This window comes from Taudactylus pleione, unplaced genomic scaffold (assembly GCF_031769625.1).
Source record: "Taudactylus pleione unplaced genomic scaffold, aTauple2 ptg000102l, whole genome shotgun sequence".
Classification (NCBI taxonomy): domain Eukaryota; kingdom Metazoa; phylum Chordata; class Amphibia; order Anura; family Myobatrachidae; genus Taudactylus; species Taudactylus pleione.
The window spans coordinates 1,038,239-1,056,624 of NW_028284504.1; the positions used below are offsets into that span (position 1 = coordinate 1,038,239).

The 18,386-nt window shown below is 42.4% G+C and overlaps 2 protein-coding genes across 2 annotated transcripts in view; one reads left to right on the forward strand and one right to left on the reverse strand.

Annotated features, from left to right (window-relative positions):
- Positions 1 to 3,812, reverse strand: part of SLC4A1 (solute carrier family 4 member 1 (Diego blood group)) — an 80,997-nt gene extending 77,185 nt beyond the window's left edge. Inside the window, exon 1 of the mRNA XM_088470648.1 lies at positions 3,712 to 3,812. The gene's annotated coding sequence lies outside the window, so the exon portion shown is untranslated. The remainder of the gene's footprint in view (positions 1 to 3,711) is intronic.
- The window catches only part of RUNDC3A (RUN domain containing 3A), a 71,538-nt gene that overhangs the window by 15,967 nt on the left and 37,185 nt on the right, over positions 1 to 18,386 (forward strand). The gene's annotated exons all lie outside the window — the stretch shown is intronic.

An 18,386-nucleotide genomic window follows, 5' to 3' on the forward strand; every position in this document is an offset into this window, starting at 1 on the left:
CTTTTTCAAGACCTCTGCAATTCGCCCTGGCATGCTGTCAATCAACTTCTGGGCCACATACTGACTGATGGCCACCCATTCTTGCCGAATCAAGGGTTGAAGTTTGTCAGAATTTGTGGGTTTGTGTTTGTCCACTCGCCTCTTGAGGATTGACCACAAGTTCTCAATGGGATTAAGGTCTGGGCAGCTTGCTGGCCATGGACCCAAAATTTTGATGTTTTGTTCCCCGAGCCACCTAGTTATCACTTTTGTCTTATGGCAAGGTGCTCCATCATGCTGGAAAAGGCATTGTTCATCACCAAACTGTTCTTGGATGGTTGGGAGAAGTTGCTCTTGGAGGATGTTTTGGTACCATTCTTTATTCATGGCTGTGTTCTTAGGCAAAATAGTGAGTGATCCCACTCCCTTGGCTGAGAAGCAACCCCACACATGAATGGTCTCAGGATGCTTTACTGTTGGTATGACATGTATATGTACTGTATATTACAGCTTCATAATGAGGGTAAGGTGCAATCAGGGAGATTGGTAGACTCTTCAGGGAATCAGGGAGATTGTTGCTATTTCAGGGAGTCTCCCAGATAATCAGGGAGAGTTGGCGAGTATGCTGTAAATTGATGCAGCAGGTATTGCTCTTTGCTTAATGCTATTCATTTGGCACATGCCTCACATAGTTACTGTTGCCTCTAAGCTATATGCTCAGAAAATTATTGTGTAAAATGAAACACTATTATTTAGGGTTGCGCTGTACAACAGATTTGCAGTGCAGCTGTTCTCATTAGAATACACATTTTAACATTTTTGTTTCCACATCTCTTAATGTAGAAGGTGGAGTACTATGTGATGTCCCTGAAGGTTTTTTTTTAAGACAATGCTACTAGTTATATCAGACATTTCATATTTATTTATTTATATACACAAACAGAATGTAATAACCGCCTGTCCTAACCCCATGTGGAAGTCTTTGATTTTAATATTACTTGGGGTCATTTATTTCCACATTGGGTCTTTCTGTCTTCTATTTTCTTTAAAAAAACAAAACAAAACAAAAAACAACAACTAATTTTGAGTTTAAAGTTGTCTGAATAATTGCCACTTGATCTCTCTTACCCAGACCACCCTCTGTTTTGTCTGATAAGACCTTGCAGTTACAGGGAACTCCCTACTATGCAAGGGAATCCCCACCACACCCAACTCTAGCAATGCTTAATATAATCTCCACCATTCAGCTTCGTACCCCACCATCAGCTTCGTAACTGCATTCTGAGCATGTATTTGGCTTTAGACATCAACTTATAAAGTACTCCCGAAGTACAGTGTGGCTCAGGTCTATGTCCCTAGTACTACACATAAAGTAATTTGGTCAACTGAACCAGTATCATGGTTAACGATTTCTTAGTATGTTTATTGACTGTAAACAATAATATACGTATATGCTTGCTGAGAAAAAATAGACATCAGTGACACTTATAACTAACTACCTCTGACAGTACAAATGTCACATAACATTCACACCAATTATTTTTGGGTCTAAATATGGTTCAGAGCCTCTTATTTTCAATCCAAGGAACCCTTTAACTGCAACTTGCTATTTTTACTTTTAAAAAGTACAAAAAGGGCCAGTAAAAAGTTTATCAACACTATTATAGGATGTTACCTAGTGACAGTGAGATATACTGTAAGTGTTATATGTGAAAAGCTAAAGAGACAGACTCATGTTATAGCAGCAATCTATTTAATTGAAGTGATCAACAGCACTTCTACCAACTGGTTATAATAGATTCATGAAGAAGGCTGACAGTCCACGTTGACACCACATTGAATTAATGCTGAAAGTTTTAACCAATTTGATCTAATATTGCAGGATTCACTTAACCTTGAAAAAACATACTGGACAAATATGTCTGTCAGAGTCTGCCCTAACCAATTTGGTGCCCTAAGCAAGGTTTTAGCTAGTGCCTCTTAAATTACAGTCAATTCATACGCTCACACTGAAACTACTAAAGAGCTTCACCCAGTTCATATGAGTGGCATGTGGGGCTACAGGCAATGCTTTTTCGGTCATGTCTGCTGGTAGCCCCTCCTGTTAATGTGTGCTGTGCGATGTGGGGTCAGGCCGCCATGCCTGCTGCTCCCCCCCACCCTGGAGAATTGATGCCCTAGGATTTTTCCTAAACATACTCCCAGGGTCGGCTCTATCGCCCGATGACCACAATCAGTATATATATGTGGTCAGGTCAATAGACCTCATAAGCAGACATCCAGTCCTGTGTAATTTGACCCTCAACATTCAGCAATCAAGCCTAATGACTGGGTCTAGGAGATATGTTCATGTGTGGCCACCATTAGTTTAACAATAAGTGACATTCTGTTCATGACAATTTTGAAAGTGCCAATGTGTCGGAGTTGCTCAAGTAAATATAAGATCTAATCCATTGATTCTGAAAGCACAGCATCACATAGTGGCAAAAATATTTTTAACACTGTAGAACACATTATTTTTATATTGCTTGCGAACAAGTGTTTCATATTATATTTCTAAAGCATATACTATTTTAGAGCAAGGCATTTTTCAGTATAATGTCTCTCTAAGAATTATAAATTGCAAATATTTCTACGTATACATTTGTCCTAGTTGCTATCGCCCTACCACAGAGCTTGTTCTGGATACAGTAGCAATGACTGTGCACGATATGCAAGGTCCACACATTTGGGTGGAGAGAAAAATTGGGTGGAGAAAGGTGACCAATGCATAACGGATGCATTGTTTGAATTAGAGCGGCAAATTGTCTCCCTGATATATTTTTTTTAAGTATAATTTCCATTACGCAGTGAATAATAATATACATAATAACACATTGCTATAAGGATATTTCAATAAATTACCAGAAGCAGTGCTGTTTACATTTTACACCTCTATCAGAGAATAGCTCTAAGGAAAATCTGATCAATTTAATGGACATGTTTTTTTATTTCTGTTTATCTAGTTCAATATTTCTTTCTTGCATATTATAAAGCAGACCTTTCCACCTTAAATTTTAATACATTGAATTAATTATCACAGAGTCTGCATAGTAAAAAGAAATTACAAATCCCTTTCTTTACTATTTTTATTTTTTAAATCCAGTCACTCTTTCATTATTTAAAATCTGGTTTTACCATCCAGACTAGAGGCTTTTTATTATTTTTGAAACACAATTATGAGATTCCATAAACAACAAAAATATAAAAATTCAAATATTTGGGACATATGATTGCAATACCATATATACACAACAAAAATATTCACACCAACTTAAAAAAAAATCTATACAGCTAGAATGAAAACTTTTTTAGATTAGAAAAATGCTGCAAGCTCAGACTAAATTCTTTATGCATAAATATAACAGTACAGTATAAATATTACAGTTAATACATCATAAAGCAACAATGACCAAATATATATGGACCTGTACTGTAAAACAAATATATAGCTAGTGGTATGTAAAGCAGCTCTTTGTATTCAATCACCTGCTTTATGGTCATAAACAGATTTGACCACTGCAAATTAGATTTTTACTGGTAAACCTGAAAATATTGGTGCACATTTTGTCCCATTTATTCACTGCATTATATATTATGCGTAATAAATTATATGTCTATTCATTTCCAATAGCAGGAATGTCATTTCCACCCCTCTATTTCTTCTCAGCCCGTTCCCGCAATGGAACCTACCTGGCTGACCAACAAGCCTTTGTTATGGTCCCTGTCCCGCTTCAGGTCTCGCTCTCCTGGGACCAACTGTTCCTTCCAAAACTCTGAGTCACCAAAGTCACTTAGCCTCCTCCCTTTGCCAAAAAGAACCTTATCTTTCTATACACACAGTTCCCTCAAACCTCCACCTCTCTGTACCTCCTCCTCTCCACCCTATTTCCCCAATGCATGCAGCTTACCATTTCTTGTCCACTACCCCATTTAAGAGGACAACACTAAATTGTATAATTTACAGGGAAGTGAATAGTTTGGAGGGGAGAAAGGTTACCCATAGAAAGTTGATGGGACGGCTGAAAACTTATTGACTATTAATAATAATCAAAACCAAATTTGTGATGTACAAAGCATGCCACATCTTCCCAATTTCCTTAATTCCACCTTAATTTCTATGCAGGATAAAATGTACTGTGCTGTCCTCATAAGTGAAGAAATAAGCAAATGTACTCTGACATCTTATATTTCTGCCTTAAACATTTATCATTTCACTACTAGATTAAATTATATGTATATTATCTTGTCTTTGTTTATATTCGTAACACTCTTCGTTCCCCATTTCCTGCACCCTCCTGTGCCTTGCCTACACACCATCTTCCTAAACCTTGCAATGAAACAGAGCTGAACCATCAACATTTCGGATCTGTTTCTACTAAACTAGCCCATGAATTATTGATGCGTGCATTGTCTGTGATCACCTGTGTGCATGTTCTGTTGCCACGGAGGGACCCTCTAGAATTCTACAGAACTCAGTCCCTTTCTAGATAATCTCGTAAGCATTCTTTCCATAAATATCCTGTTGCATTAATTATATAGTATGCAGCACATCTCTTTTTTCACAAAACATTGCCAAAAATATTCACTCTATAGCATAAAAGCCATAGCCTTAAGGGTAGCATAGGGAAGTAGCTAATAAAGGCAAGACAAAAGTCCGCCATAGTCTGCCAAAATCCAATTCAATATGTTGAAAAAATGATTACTGGAAAAATGTATATGTATTCCCCATTTAATTTCATGTCGAATTACTGGGGATGCTACCACGAACATATATAATCAGGTTCAGACACAAGACAAAAGTGACAGCAAGAAATGTGGTGCACTCCCAAAAAATTTTTTTACAACATATCTTTTATTACATAGAAATTATTATCACAAATAGAATTAAAACTAGCGAAAATTAGATAAAAGTCAGAGAGTTGTGTCAAAGATAGAAGTAATTTAAAAATCGGCATGCGCACTCGCACCTCCACTAATAATAATTCCTCAGCCTCAAGGAAATGGGTATTTAGAGTTACATGTAATTAAGGAGGGGTCTGTTGTATAAAAACAGAACTGCTTGTGGTTACTATTGGGAGATAAGATTAATCCCCAACATATAACTCTAAATACCCATTTCCTTGGGGCTGAGGAATTCAATGAAATAAGGTTCTGATTAACAACTGTAACTAATCATTGTTATCTGTAACTCATTGCTACAACTTCTACATGGTGTCATTACCTATATGAAGAGCCAAGTGCTCCACAATTGTGGATGATATTTTGATACATAAATATACTCACTGCATGATAAACCTGTAAATGAATAGGATAGGGGACCCATATCATCAAAAGCATACTAGCCTGCAACTCCAAATCAGTCCCTAAGTGTGTTAGTCCATAGCCTTCCAGTCCTCGTAGTATATTGGCAATAACAATGCATGAAGCACTGTTGGTAAAATCAATGTATGGAGACCACTCTCCTGGTATAAGTAATATGCAGTAGCACAGTGATGATATAATGTGTATGGAAGCATTGCAATTATGGACTTATTGTGACTATATTCATGCCTGTGGTATATAGAGCACACTGCTGGTTTAACCATGTGGGCACACTGTTGGAAGTGTCATTAGATCAAGGTATTTTTGAGGATTAATACCATATCAAATCAGCTACTGACCCAGAGACTTTACCTGGCATTTCTGTCAACTGGCACTACTGATGGCACAACTGATGGCATCTCTGTTTCTCCTTTGGGAATCTCCAATGTCTTTTTGGCGATAGAATTTGTCCCCGAACATGGGACACAATTGTCCTGGCTCCAAGCAGACTACTAAACACAAGTGTGCCCGTGTAGCACATAAGTGACAGCCTTCTCTAGAATAAGAAGACAACGGAGGTTCAGTTAAGATAAATAGTGAAGAAGAGTTATGGGTTACATCAGTTGACTGATTCAAGATTTCTACTGGACTTGTTAGTGTTTAGTATCTCTGCCTTCCAATGTCTTTCCTGGTTTCAACAATGCTACACCATCAGTAGTGGCACATACAGTATATTCCAGGCAACAATGGCTGCGCTATTAATGGTGGCTGTAGTGGGTGCAAAGTGTGTAATTTCTATGGGGCCCGGAGGGATAGGAGGCTCCGGTTCCAGGTCATATAATTGTCTACCAAGTTCCTTGAATTGCTAAGCAATTGGACCCATTGCCTGGCATGAAAAGAGGGACTCGCCAGTGCTCATATAGGTGCCTGTCTCTCCCTCTCACTAAGCCTCACACTGTGGCACAGGCACAGCTGAGCTAATCAGTGAGTCTGGCACTGTCAGAAAGTATGCTTCTCTTTGATTATATCTTTTGTGAAGTGAGATAGGTTCTGAGATTGGGATCTTACAAAAAAGAACTGTGTCCCAAAATTAAGAAGATCTCCACTCAAACTGTAATTTCCTGCATTAGGAAGTATTCCCCCAGGTAGGTGCTGGTTGGCCCATATTCCCTCCTCCCCTTTTTCTACACTCACTGGAAACTGCAATCTTCTCAGCCCTGAAGACCCTGCAGATGTGGGGCCGCCGTGTAAAGCTGGCCACACATCTAAAGATTATCTGTCCAACCAGCCAACTAGTAGATAGGTTGGAATGAAAATCTGGTAAGGAATACAATCAACAACTTGCTCCCAGACCCTGAAAAATGGACCAAAACTGTTGTATGAACAAATAGTTTAGATCAAACATTTAACAAACTTGTCTGAACGACCATTTTCATCTGTTTTCTGGCAATTCGGAGTAAATTGCTGATCAACATTTACTCCCATTCCTTACCAGATTTTCATTCCAACCAATCAACAAGTTGGCTGGTTGGATGTAAGTTGTTCTAGTGTGTGGCCAGCTTAAGATTCAAAAGCGGACAATATGGATGGAGCACTTGAAGCATCGATATCAGCAAATAAGGAGAGGTAAGATAACAGGTTAAGAAGATATAATCTCTTAATAGATTTCTATGTAGAATAAGGTTGACTAATGAGGTGACATTCCATTTTCAGTGAGTGATGTGTATAGTTGATGTTATAATGGTTAGGAAAAGTACAGTTGATGTTATACTGGTAAAGGTGTGAGTGTAGTGGATATTATAATGCATTGGTGGCACTGTAATGTTGCATAATCTGAACTGGAAGCACTGTAATGTTACACAATATGAACTCGGGCAACGTAATATGGGCCAATATGAACTGGAGGCATTATAGCGTGTCACAATAATAACTAGGAGCACTGTAATGTTGCATAATCTGAACTGGAAGCACTGTAATGTTACACAATATGAACTCGGGCAACGTAATATGGGCCAATATGAACTGGAGGCATTATAGCGTGTCACAATAATAACTAGGAGCACTGTAATGTGGCCTAATCTGAACTGGTGGGCACTGTAATGGGGAATAATATGAACTGGAGGACACTGTAATGTGGCACAGTATGAACTGGGGGCACTACATTGTGGCATATGACCTGGGAGCACTGTAATATGGCATAATATAAACTGAGGGGCACTGTAATGTGGCATAATACAAACTGGAGTATACTGTATTGTGGCATAATATGAACTGGTGGTATGGTAATATTGTACAGTAAGAACTGGAGGCACTACAGTTTGGCATAATATGAACTGGGAGCACTACAATGTGGAATATTATGAACCATGGGCACTACAATGTGACATTATATGTACTGGGCACACTGTGCAACATACTGTGAATTGGGGCCATGATGTGGCATAATGTGTACTAGCAGCACTACAATGTGGCATTTTGTGAACTGGAGGCACAACAATTTGGCACTACTACTAGGGCACTACTATGGAGCATTAAATGAGCTAGGTGTCTCTCCAAAAGCATTGAGTTGGGATTCCCTTCAAAATGTTATTATGGGGCCCACATAGTTCTGGCTACTATCCTGGTGACTGATAATTGCCTATGGCCCATTTGTTTTGAATCTGGCCCAGTAAATTTAATTATATTTATAATACTATAATAAACATCCATTAATCTTCACTATAACATTGCTTTACTCTATTCTATGTGTTACTTTACAGGCTGCATTGTACACTATACCACACCATTAGCATAACATACCTATACTGGTCTAATGGGATTACATGCAGTTCTATGCTGAATTATCTGTGGATTAATGGCAAGGACATTGGATTCACAGTAACACCTAGAAGTGGCCACTTATTTTCTAAGACAGGTACTCTCCATGTCTTACCACCAAATTCATACCAAAAAGAGTAAAATACTATACTCTAACTTGAATTGTGCAAATTAACCAAAACAGTCTGTTTTGACTTAAATATGTTTCTTATTAAACAATGAGTTTCCTCTATTATGCTGCAAAAATCTTTAAAGTCCACCTGTTAATTCCACATGACAGAGGAAGCCATTTTGTGGTTTAAACTAGTATTCAAGAGGATGAAGCCTCTCGGATCACTGGGAATACAGAGTGCCTCACTAGTGTGTTAAGTTCCATTCTAATATTAGTTCAGCCCATAAAATGGATACCTTTGCTGTGTCTCAAATAGCTCTCCAATAATAATTCTTAAAAAAAGTCTGTAAACTAATGTTCTTGTCTCCCATTCTGCGTATGTAATGGTTGACTTTTAAGATTGCATAAAAATTAAATATACAGGACATAAATGCATCTTGCTCTTTTTTTTTAGTGCGTATATGCGTCTCACCCAATCTGCGGACAAGATAGCTGGTGAAAAGTCATATATGTGCCTGTTTGGAGGGACATGACTTGTGGGTACTCAAACCCTGGTGCAAGTTGCGAACTCATGATGATGACAGATACAGGTCATGTCTGATAAGTCTAATGCACAGGTTCTCAAACTCGGTCCCCAGGACCCCAAACAGTGCATGTTTTCCAGGTCTCCTCCCAGAATCACAAGTGAAATAATTAGCTCCACCTGTGGATTTTTTAAAATGTGTCAGTGAGTAATGAATACACCTGTGCACCTGCTGGGGTCCTGGAAAATGTGACCTGTGTGGGGTCCTGAGGACCGAGTTTGAGAACCACTACTCTAATGTGTGTACGTTACAACCATTTGTGCAACAGTGGTACAACTGTGATTTAAAAGTAATATTACACTGAACTGAATACTCATCTTATAAAAAGAAGTATGTTTACTACTCTGTTTGGGAATGGAAGGCCCATATGTTTATTAGTGATGTCTGTAAAAAAAATAAAAATTTTTTTTTACATTTACGTCTTGTTTGATCAACATCACACATGCTCCAATCAAATTGGGTACTTATTATCTGCACTCTGGCAATTCACTGAAAATGTGTATGCATATGTAAATGTTAGCATCTGTTGTAGTTAAAGTCAAGCTACACCTCCTGTCATGCTCCTGGTGCATCTCATCCTGTCAATTGAATTTGCTACCTATGTAGTGTAGATCGCATTTTGCTTCAGTGGCTAAGTTAGAATAGGTTGCAAAATGTTTTTTTTTTTAATTATACCCACATTTTGGGGTTGTGATTAGCATACCTCCCAACTTTTGTATGGTGGAAGCTAGGATGAAATCAGGGGCTGTGGCTCAACGGCAAGGGGGTGTAGCCTTGTGGGAAATATTGTACCCGCGAGCCATGACCCATTTTCATCATGCTGGGGGCTTTCCCAGTGCTCCAAGAGCTGCCGGACAGCCGTCAGCCTCTCCCAAAGCCGGCACAGTGTGTATACATTAATGTGTCATTTATTCACTGCGGAGTCAGAGTGTCCCCCCAACCTCCGCCCCTCGCTTGCTGGAGGGACAGCCGGACAGTCCCCAAAAAGCTGGACTGTCCTGCTGAAATCGGGAGAGTTCGGAAGTATGTGTTTAGGTCCAACTCTGAATAAAATTCACAATGAGGTTAGTAACTAATACAATTCTTAAGGTGCAAATCACCCTGAAACCATACATATTAGCTTTTATTATACAACTTGTACAGATAAAAAATAATATTTGATTGTTTTCTATGGTCTTATCTTATTATACATTTGAGTGGTGTTAGTAAATAACCCAAATGATTGGCCACATTACTTGGTAGACAATTATTTTATGTTACGGGTGGATTGTGTGTGATATGATCACAAAGACAGATTTTGGTATACGTATACTCTACTAAAGCTAGAGATTTAAACATCCCCCTATCCAATATCTTTTTTTGCCAACTACACATCAGCGAGAAGGAAAAACAGTAATCACCATTAGCTATACTGCACAAATGGGAGTTAAATGGTCACCATTAATTTTCCTTTTCATGCTCTTTGATAAAGCCTCCATTACGGAAGTGAAACGTGTCAGTGACGCTAAATTCTCAGATACCTTACTGAGGTATGATCATCAATAGCCGATTGTTATATTGCTGCGGGAGCCATCAATAGTATCAAAGCGGAGGTCTGCCTGACATGCTGGGCGACTTGTGGGGCTGTCCCAGGCTGACTCAATTATTGCCCTCGGAGCTGCTATTCCAGCCAAGCGTGAACATTAACATTGGTGCCGGGTGTATATCCAAAAGCCCCCCATGGGAATACCGCAGATTGATGTGGATAACACCGCTATAGACCTGGAGGTATGAAAGTGAAGGAACCTCCTTTGTGGTTCCTTTGTGGACAGGACTAACTATTAAATATAGTGCCATTTAAACACTTTCTATATATCGCCAAAGTATGATCCACCATTATGGGGGAGATGTATCATAGGCGAAAATTCAGTAAAACCCTCGAAAATGCAGTTTTCGGGGGTTTTACCGCATTCCCCGTATGTATTAAGCAGCAGAATGCTTTACCCAATAGAAGCCTATGGGCTTCTTAGCACGACACTCGGGGCTGGGAGGGATCCGTACGGATCCCTCCTATGAGCCCCCGCGGCCCGCGGCCTTCTGCGCATACGCAGAGGGACTTCTGGGTGTTAAACCCGGAAGTCCCTCTGCCCGGCAGCATCGCAAAGGACAGCTCTCATCGAGAGAGCTGTTCTTTGCGATATTCTTGGTACATACCGTGGTAATTAACCGCGGTATGTACGCGAAGTCGGGGGGGATGTACCGCATCAGCGATGTCGCCGATGATACATCTCCCCCTATATATGGTACAATTTAGTGAGCATTATATAGAGTGCTTTCTTTTTATCTGTAGAAATTTATTGTAATTTATTTTCTTTGATATAAGTGATTTGTTAATTATTTTAATTGGCATCTTGATCTCTATTTATTTATATCCATTCCAGTGTATATATTGTTTAATTAATGGGATGTAATTAGCGCAACATTATTTCTATATTTTATTTTCCTTTTCAAGTCTATAAATGAGCTCCACCAGTGCATCATTGCATAACACCAACCTTATGTGCAGTGATATGTCCTATTCTCACATATGTACACCAGTTCCTAAATATGATAGCACACATAGATTATCACTTAAGCCCTTACCCTCAAACTCTTCTTAATTATGTCACTCTCTGTCTCTTTGCCTTAATCAGAAAATTGTTTAATCCCTAATGCTGTGTATACACTAGCCAATATATTGCTTGTACAGCTGATGAACAATGCGAGTATATTGTCGCTATCATCTGTAAGTGTGAAAATCCAATACATCAATGAACAACATCGTTTACTGATATATCGGCATCACTGTCGGATTGGGGCATGAAGAGCTCACTATGGGAATGTAGTGTTAGGGGCACATGCTTAAGGGGAGTGGTCAGCCTCCAGAGAGGGTGTGGTCAGCCACCACAGAGGCTTGGTTAATCATTAAAGATTGCATGCTCTGCAGTTTCTATAGAAGCAAACCAAGCACCCTTGTTCATCAGTGGTACTGCTCCACCAGGTAACCGAACTTCTATTTAACTATGTATATTTTGAGTGGACAGTCTGGAACCTGACCACTAGAGGAAGAGGTGGGGCCCACTGGGGATTTCCCCTGTACCCCTGTGGGCCAGTTCGACCCTGGGCATCACATCTTGTTGTGTTAATTGGTTGGTCGTTCTTCACATCTTTCAAGTGTGTCCTACATTATCATTGTGCCTAGTTAGAAATAGCCTTTGCTTTGCATATCCACCTACCTGGATCCTCTAGTCCAGCTTCCAAAGTCCAAGTAATTTTTAGGCTCCGCAGGAAAGAGTTTCATCTTTAGTGTCTTCAGACTGTTGTCTGTGTATACTTATTCACCTAGTTTATGGCTGTTACTATAGCTGCAAAAAACTATACTCATTAATTACAAGTGCATTTTTACTAGGGGTGAGCGGGTTCGGATTTCTGAAATCCGAACCCCCCCGAGCCCCCCCGATCCGAGTCCGATCCGAATCAGGCTCGACTTTTCCTGCCTGACTCGGATCTGAAATCGAGGCAAAACGTCATCATCCCGCCTTCCGAGTCTCGTGGGTTTTGGATCCTATATAAGGTACCCACGTCGGCGCCATTTTCTCACTCGGCTGTGGACAGTGAAGAGGGAGGGTGGGAGTTAGGGCTGTGTAGTGTAGTGTAGTGTAGTGCTGCTGTTGTCCACTACTTCAAAGTCCATAGGGGCTGGCTGTGTTGTGCTGTGCTGCTGTTGTTAATAGGGGCTGTGTCCACTACTTCAAAGTCCATAGGGGCTGGCTGGACTGTGTTGTGCAGTCAGTTCTCCATAGGGGCTGTGTCCACTCCAAAGTCCTGTGCAGTGTCCCAGTCCTAAAGGAGTGCTGCAGTGTTGTCCAGGGGGTGCTCTGTCCATCAGGGGTGCTCCCCCCAAGTGCTAAAAAAATAATATATTTTCTGTGTTTGTGAATTGTGTGCGCAGTAGCCGCACGTGCATCAACAAAGTAGTGCCAAGCGTGCGCCTGTGTCATAAGTAAAGGGCCGGCTGGCTTGACCGTTAAGGGTGCTGTAACCCCCGAAAGTACACTCCAGTCCAAACCAAAAAAAAAATTATTTTCTGTGTTTGTGAATTGTGTGCGCAGTAGCCGCACGTGCATCAACAAAGTAGTGCCAAGCGTGCGCCTGTGTCATAAGTAAAGGGCCGGCTGGCTTGACCGTTAAGGGTGCTGTAACCCCCGAAAGTACACTCCAGTCCAAACCAAAAAAAAAATTATTTTCTGTGTTTGTGAATTGTGTGCGCAGTAGCCGCACGTGCATCAACAAAGTAGTGCCAAGCGTGCGCCTGTGTCATAAGTAAAGGGCCGGCTGGCTTGACCGTTAAGGGTGCTGTAACCCCCGAAAGTACACTCCAGTCCAAACCAAAAAAAAAATTATTTTCTGTGTTTGTGAATTGTGTGCGCAGTAGCCGCACGTGCATCAACAAAGTAGTGCCAAGCGTGCGCCTGTGTCATAAGTAAAGGGCCGGCTGGCTTGACCGTTAAGGGTGCTGTAACCCCCGAAAGTACACTCCAGTCCAAACCAAAAAAAAAATTATTTTCTGTGTTTGTGAATTGTGTGCGCAGTAGCCGCACGTGCATCAACAAAGTAGTGCCAAGCGTGCGCCTGTGTCATAAGTAAAGGGCCGGCTGGCTTGACCGTTAAGGGTGCTGTAACCCCCGAAAGTACACTCCAGTCCAAACCAAAAAAAAAATTATTTTCTGTGTTTGTGAATTGTGTGCGCAGTAGCCGCACGTGCATCAACAAAGTAGTGCCAAGCGTGCGCCTGTGTCATAAGTAAAGGGCCGGCTGGCTTGACCGTTAAGGGTGCTGTAACCCCCAAAAGTACACTCCAGTCCAAACCAAAAAAAAAATTATTTTCTGTGTTTGTGAATTGTGTGCGCAGTAGCCGCACGTGCATCAACAAAGTAGTGCCAAGCGTGCGCCTGTGTCATAAGTAAAGGGCCGGCTGGCTTGACCGTTAAGGGTGCTGTAACCCCCGAAAGTACACTCCAGTCCAAACCAAAAAAAAAATTATTTTCTGTGTTTGTGAATTGTGTGCGCAGTAGCCGCACGTGCATCAACAAAGTAGTGCCAAGCGTGCGCCTGTGTCATAAGTAAAGGGCCGGCTGGCTTGACCGTTAAGGGTGCTGTAACCCCCGAAAGTACACTCCAGTCCAAACCAAAAAAAAAATTATTTTCTGTGTTTGTGAATTGTGTGCGCAGTAGCCGCACGTGCATCAACAAAGTAGTGCCAAGCGTGCGCCTGTGTCATAAGTAAAGGGCCGGCTGGCTTGACCGTTAAAGGGTGCTGTAACCCCCAAAGTACACTCCAGTCCAAACCAAAAAAAAAATTATTTTCTGTGTTTGTGAATTGTGTGCGCAGTAGCCGCACGTGCATCAACAAAGTAGTGCCAAGCGTGCGCCTGTGTCATAAGTAAAGGGCCGGCTGGCTTGACCGTTAAGGGTGCTGTAACCCCCGAAAGTACACTCCAGTCCAAACCTAAAAAAAAATTATTTTCTGTGTTTGTGAATTGTGTGCGCAGTAGCCGCACGTGCATCAACAAAGTAGTGCCAAGCGTGCGCCTGTGTCATAAGTAAAGGGCCGGCTGGCTTGACCGTTAAAGGGTGCTGTAACCCCCAAAGTTCACTCCAGTCCAAACCAAAAAAAAAATTATTTTCTGTGTTTAGCCGCACGTATATATCAAATCGATATAACATAAATGGAGGACCAAACTTTCTCCGATAAAAATAAAATAGAGAAAGATCAAGAACCACTTCCTCCTAGTGCTGAAGCTGCTGCCACTAGTCATGACATAGACGATAACATGCCATCAACGTCGTCTGCCAAGGCCGATGCCCAATGTCATAGTAGAGGGCACATACAATCCCAAATGGCAAAGTTCAGGAAAATGACCTTGAAAAAGACATTTAAATCAGCTGAAGAGAAACGTAAACTTGCCAATATGCCATTTACGACACGGAGTGGCAAGGAACGGCTAAGGTCGATCCCTAGTATGTTCATGACTAGTGGTTCAGCTTCACATGACGATGGAAGCCCTCCTCCCACTAAAAAAATCAAAAGAGTTAAGCTGGCAAAAGCACAGCGAAGAACTGTGCTTTCTAAGAAGATATCACAAATCCCCAAGGAGAGTCCAAGTGTGGTGGTGGTTGCGATGCCTGACCTTCCCAGCACTGGACGGGAAGAGGTGGCTCTTTCCACCATTTGCACGCCCCCTGCAAGTGCTGAAAGGAGCACCCACAGTCCACTTGCTGATATGCAAATTGAAGATGTCACTGTTGAAGTACAACAGGATGAGGATACTGGTGTAGCTGGCGCTGAGGAGGAAGTTGGCGAGGAGGATTCTGATGGTGATATGGTTTGTTTAAATCAGGCTCCGGGGGAGACAGTTGTTGTCCGTGGGATGAAAAAGCCCATCACGGTCATGCCTGGGCAGAAGACCAAACATTCCACCTCTTTGGTCTGGCAATATTTCTATCCAAATCCGGACAACAACTGTCTTGCCATATGTACCATATGTAAAGGTGAAATAAGTAGGAGTAGGGACGTCAACCACCTAGGAACATCCTCCCTTATACGGCACCTGCAGCGCGTTCATAAAAAGTTACTGTCAAGTTCAGAAACTTTGGCTAAGACCGTAAGCAGTCCAGGGACACCTAAATCCCGTTGTCCTGTTGTATCCAAGCGCCTGCAAACCACAACGTCAACTCCCTCCTCGTCAATTTCCTCCTTAGTCAGGATCGGAAGTAGTCCTGCAGGCCATGTCACTGGCATGACTGACTCTCCTATCCGGGATTCCTCTGGAGGATCCTGCATTGCTACGCCTACTGCTGCCGCTGCTGCTGTTGCTGCTGCTGGGAGTCGTTCATCATCCCAGAGAGGAAGTAGGAACACCACTACTTTTACTAAACAATTGACCCTCCAACAGTCCTTAGCGAGGAGGATGAAGTACGACAGCAGTCATCCTGAAGCAAAACGTATAACTGAGGCCTTGACTGCTATGTTGGTGTTAGACGTGCGTCCGGTATCCGCCATTAGTGCAGTGGGATTTAGACAATTGATGGAGGTAGTGTGTCCCCGGTTTCAAATCCCGTCTAGATTCCACTTCACTAGGCAGGCGATACCGAGACTGTACAGAAACGTCAGAAAAAGTGTCCTCAGTGTCCTGAAAAATGCCGTTGTACACAATGTCCACTTAACCACGGACATGTGGACAAGTGGAACAGGGCAGACTAAGGACTATATGACTGTGACAGCCCACTGGGTAGATGTATCACCTTACGCAGCAACAGCAGCAGCGTCACCAGTAGCAGCATCTCAGAAACGCCAGCTCGTTACAAGGCAGGCTACGCTGTGTATCACCGGTTTCAGTAAGAGGCACACCGCCGACAACCTCTTAGAGAAACTGAGGGAAATCATCGCCCAGTGGCTTACCCCACTTAGACTCTCCTGGGGATTTGTGATATCTGACAACGCCACCAATATTGTGCGGGCATTACATCTGGGCAAATTCCAGCACGTCCCACGTTTTGCTCACACAATAAACTTGGTGGTGCAGAATTTTCTGAAAAGCGACAGGGGCGTGCAGGAGACGCTTTGGGTGGCCCGAAAAATTTCTGGCCACTTTCGCCATTCAGCGACTGCGTGCCGAAGACTGGAGCGCCAGCAAACACTCTTGAACCTGCCCCGCCATCACCTGAAGCAAGAGGTTGTGACGCGGTGGAACTCAACCCTCTATATGCTTCAGAGGATGGAGGAGCAGCAAAAGGCCATACAAGCCTATACATCCACCTATGACATAGGCAAAGGAGGGGGTATGCACCTGACTCAAGCGCAGTGGAGAATGATTTCCGTGTTGTGCAAGGTTCTCCAGCCCTTCGAACTTGCCACACGTGAAGTCAGTACAGACACAGCCAGCTTGAGTCAGGTCATTCCCCTCATCAGGCTTTTGCAGAAGCAGCTGGAGAAAGTGAAGGAGGAGCTAAGATGGAGCGATTCCGCTCGGCATGTGGGACTTGTGGATGAAGCCCTTCATTCGCTTTGCCAGGATTCCAGGGTGGTCAATCTGTTGAAATCAGACCACTACATTTTGGCCACCGTGCTTGATCCTAGGTTTAAAGCCTATGTGGTGTCTCTCTTTCCGGCCGACACAAGCCTGCAGAGGTGCAAAGACCTGCTGGTGAACACACTGTCAGCTGAAGCGGAACGTGACACGTCAACGGCTCCTTCTTCATTTTCTCCCGCAACTGGGGCTGCCAGGAAAAAACTTAGATATCCTAAGCAACCCGCTGGCGGTGATGCAGGGCAGGCAGGACCAAGTTTGGACATCTGGTCCGGACTGAAGGACCTGGCAACAATTTCTGACATGTCTACTGTCACTGCATATGATACTGTCACCATTGACAGAATGGTGGAGGATTACATCGGTGACAGCATCCAAGTAGGCATGTCAGACAGTCCATACCTGTACTGGCAGGAAAAAGAGGCAATTTGGAGGCCCCTGTACAAGCTGGCTCTATTTTACCTGAGTTGCCCCCCCTCCAGTGTGTACTCCGAAAGAGTGTTTAGTGCAGCCGGGAACCTTGTCAGCGAAAGGCGTAGGAGGTTGCTTCCACAGAATGTGGAGAAGATGATGTTCATCAAAATGAATTATCAGCTCTTCCAGGGAGACCAGCCTCCAGAAGGTACAGAGGGACCTGTGGTGGTGGATTCAAGTGGGGACGAGTTAATACTTTGTGAGGATGAGGATGTACACACTGAAGAGGGTGAGGAATCGGTGGATGAGGAGGATGAGGATGACATATTGCCTCCGTAGAGCCAGTTTGTGCAGGGACACATTAATTGCCAGCTTGTTTTGTGGGGGCCCAAACGAACCAATCATTTCAGCCACAGTTGTGTGGCAGACCCTGGCGCTGAAATGATTGATTTGTTAAAGTGTGCATGTCCTGTTTATACAACATAAGGGTGGGTGGCAGGGCCCAAGGACAATTCCATCTTGCACTTCTTTTTTTTCTTTGCATTATGTACAGTTTGGGGCCTAGTTTTTCTAACTGCCATCCTGTCTGCCACTGCAGTGTCACTCCTAGATGGGTCACGTGTTTGTGCCGCCCACTCGTGTCGCTTAGCATAGTCATCCAGCTACCTCGGTGCAACCTTTTGGACATGAAAACACTATTGTGAGGTGTGAGGTGTTCAGAATAGACTGGAAATGAGTGGAAATTAAGGTTATTGAGGTTAATAATAGCATAGGAGCAGAGAAACCAACAAATTTTGTGATTTTAGCTGTTTTTATGCTTTTTTAAAAAAAAATACAGATCCAAAACACAAAACCCAGAACCCAAAACACGGAAGGGTGGTTTTGGCAAAACCAATCCAGATCCAAAACACGAAGAAAGATCCAGATCCAAAACCAAAACACAAAACACGAAAAGTGGCCGGTGCACACCCCTAATTTTTACATACAATAAGATTACTGATTCAGAAAATCCATCCCTGACATAACATC